The 3496-nt window shown below is 37.4% G+C and overlaps 1 pseudogene; it reads right to left on the bottom strand.

Annotated features, from left to right (window-relative positions):
- Positions 1-616: 616 nt before the first annotated feature.
- LOC132301981 (small nucleolar RNA R71) lies at positions 617-715 on the bottom strand (annotated as a pseudogene).
- Between the last annotated feature and the right edge of the window lie 2781 nt (positions 716-3496).

The following is a 3496-nucleotide window of genomic DNA, read 5'->3' as shown; positions in this document are numbered from 1 at the left end:
CAAGCATAGTCGTAGATCATTAAATCCAACTCTTGTCCCACTTAATTTGAATCTTGAATCCATTGTTCGTAATTCTAAGGGAATGCGTAACTCTAGTCATTCCATTTCATCAATGGAAGACATCAATGAGGACCATGTGGAGGACCTTGGTCACATAGACCAACAAGGTATGCTCCACCCTAATATGCATCATGACAACATTCAAGTACTATTAAGCATGCCAAGGCCTTTTATTCCACCACAACAACAAGGCCATGTTCCATTGGGAATGCCTCGGCCAATTTTTGCTCCACAACCTCCCATTATTCAAGGCAATCAAAGTGCCTATGTAACACCACCGGTTGTGAACTTCCAAGTATCATGGACTTCCAAGTGAAGAAGCTTCCAAGTGAAGAACCTTACAAGCATTTGGATGAATTTCTTGAAATGTGTTCCACTGTGAAATACACGGACATGTCGGAAGAGGTTTTGAGATTAAAACTTTTTCCTTTCACCCTTAAAGATAAGGCAAAATATTGGTTCAATAATCTTGGCCTTTTTCGATAACTTCTTGGGTGGAAATGCAACAAGAGTTCTTAAAAAAGTACTATCCGATTTCAAAGACCAATGCAATGAGAACTTCAATTAAAGAATTTTCTCAAGGAGAAGGGGAATTGTTTCATGAGGCATGGGAGTGCTTTAATGACTTTCTTAGGAAGTGTCCACATCACGACATTCCTAAATGACAATTGATGCAATTTTTCTTTGAAAGTTTATCGAATAATTTTAAAGGAATAGTAGATGCTTCCATGGGTGGTTCATATCTTAATAGGCATGAGGATGATCTATGGTGTCTTTATGAAGGCATGAGTGAGAATTCAATGCATCGATCTTTGTCATCAAAAAATGGTAGAAATCTAGGTGGAAGGAAGAATGTCGGCTTATATCAAGTTGACAAATCCAATGACATAGTCGCCGAAGTCAAGTCTTTATCTCAAAGTTTTAATAAATTTTTAATCAACCAAAATTTGGTGAATCAAGTGTCTTTTTCCCCTAGTCATCATCATCATAATTCTGATGAAGTTTGCATGACTTGTTCTAATGTCTTACATTTTACTTCCAATTATCTCCATGGACATGTGCAAAGTGAGAACCATGAACAAGTGAATGCCGCATTTTTCAACCAAAGGAATAATCCCTATGGTACACATTACAATCCTAGGTGGAGGAACCACCAAAATTCTCTTGGAAAAGCCAAGGGAAAGGATCAAACCCTCCTTAAGGTGGTTTTTAAGGCAAGTATGTTCTACTCCTAATACAAAGCCATGATTCCAAAGGCTATAGATCATCTTTTCAATCATCACATGGAAAATAATTTTCTAACTCTCATTTTCCTAATCAATCATCTTATTCTCAAGGAAATTCTAGGAGTCCCGCTTTTGAGGAAACAGTGTTGACCGTTTTGGATACTTTGGAGGCAAATACCCAATTACTTCATTCTCATTCCCAATCCATTACTAAGCTAGAAACCCAATAACAAGTACATTGAATGCTAGGGAAAAAGGGAAAATGCCTTTGAATCCACCAAAGCAACAATTTGTTATGGAGACCAATTCCTTATCGGAAAGTCCCACAATTGAGCATGTCAATGCGGTGACAACCTTGAGAAGTGAAAAAATTGTTGACAATCAAGTTGGAGTTCACAATGAAGAGAGTGAACCAGTGCAACCAAAAGTTGACACCCGTCCCGTTTCACATTTTATTCCTCCTTCGTTGCATGTGCATGAACCCTTTGTTGAGAAAGTTTTGAAAGATGATTTAAAAAATTCTTGTGTTAAAAGTGATTTCCCAAAGATTTTTGAAAAAGACTTATAGCCAAAAGCTCCATTTCCGGATGCCTTGAAAGGATCGATTTCTCTTGAAAAGCAAAAGATCAAGGCTAATAAAATAATTGAAATGTTTAGGCAAATGAAGATAAATCTTCCTCTCTTGGATGCAATTAAGCAAATTCCGACTTGTGCAAAATTCTTGAAAGATCTTTACACCCAAAAGAGGAAGAACAAGAGCCAAGCACTAAAGAAAGTAGTCTTGACCAAGCAAGTAAGCTTCATCTTACAACACAACACTCTTCCAAAATTTAAGGACCCCGATTCACCTACTACTTCTTGCATCATTGGTGATCATGTCATTAACCGGGCTCTTCTTGATTTAGGAGCAAGTGTTAATCTTCTGGTGTATGTTCAATTAGGCTTAGGAGACTTAAAACCGACTGCGGTAGTTTGCAACTAGTCAACCGATCCATCAAAAAGCCCCGGGATATTATTGAGGATGTGTTGATTAAAATTGATAAATTCTTTTTTTCGGTCGATTTCGTTGTCATTGACACAGAACCGGTCCCCGAATCCCAAGAGCCAAATTCCCATTATCCTTGGCCGTCCCTTCTTGGCAACCACTTATACCAACATAAATTGTAGGATGGGGATAATGAAAATTTCATTTGGGCATATGAAGGTGAAATTGAACATATTCAATCCAACTCCGTGTTCAATGGACAAGCATGAAGATGTGTGTGTTGTGAAAAAGTGTCTTGAAAATGAATTTGATAAAGTTGAGTCTTTGCTTGGCAATAAAATTTCTAAAGGTTTACCTTTCAAAATGATTTCAAAGAATGTTGTTTTAAAACCAAGTGTTGATAGAGCATGGAAGCCCAAGAGTTACATTGACAAAGGACCATCAATCTCATTTGAATTAAATCCAACAAGTTCTTTAGGGAACAATTTGTTGGGTGGGATTCAAAATGCCATTCACCACGTCAAGGAGGGGATGCACAACAAGATTTTTTATCCGGGCTAAAAGAGCCCAACATCTTGCTAAAGACGTTAAGGACTAGTGCATTTCGTAGGGTTTGACAACCCTATTCCTCCCTCATTTATGTTTTTATATGCTTCTATGTTGTCTAGATATGTGTTGAATTGAAAAATCTGGCTTACGGGCCATTTCCTGCGAGATTTCGATCAATCGAACTCAAGTTCAATTGATCGAAGTTGCACTTTGATCAATCGAATCACCTAGGTTGAGGACCTTTCAAATTCCATTCCGATCGATCGAAGTTAAGTTCAATCGATCGAAGTCCATTTTCAATCGATCAAAGTTAAGAGTTCAATCAATCGAAGTCCTTCGATCGATTGAAAATACGTCATTTGAATTTTCCAGAAAATCACTTTGGCCGTTCAGTTCCCTAACCCTAATTTTATTTTATTTTTTTCCTTTTCTTTTTTCATTTTCTTCTTTATTCCTTATATTTCTTTTCTTTTTTTTTTCTTTTTCTTTTTATTTTTCTATTTTTCTTTTCTTCCTCCTATTCATCTTTTCCCTCTCTCAGCCAAACCATAGCCATCTCTCTCTCTCTCCCCGAATCATTCTCTCTCTCAAACTCTCTCATTCCATCTCTCTCTCAAACCCTCACATACTCACATAACCACTACCCCACCTCTCTTCTCCAACCACCGGCAAATAA

This window comes from Cornus florida, unplaced genomic scaffold (genome assembly GCF_030987335.1).
Source record: "Cornus florida cultivar Cherokee Brave unplaced genomic scaffold, ASM3098733v1 CherokeeBrave_3.0.0_Hap2_Chr03, whole genome shotgun sequence".
Taxonomy (NCBI): domain Eukaryota; kingdom Viridiplantae; phylum Streptophyta; class Magnoliopsida; order Cornales; family Cornaceae; genus Cornus; species Cornus florida.
Note: the sequence above shows the minus strand (reverse complement) of the source record. Positions and strands in the feature narration are given on the sequence as shown.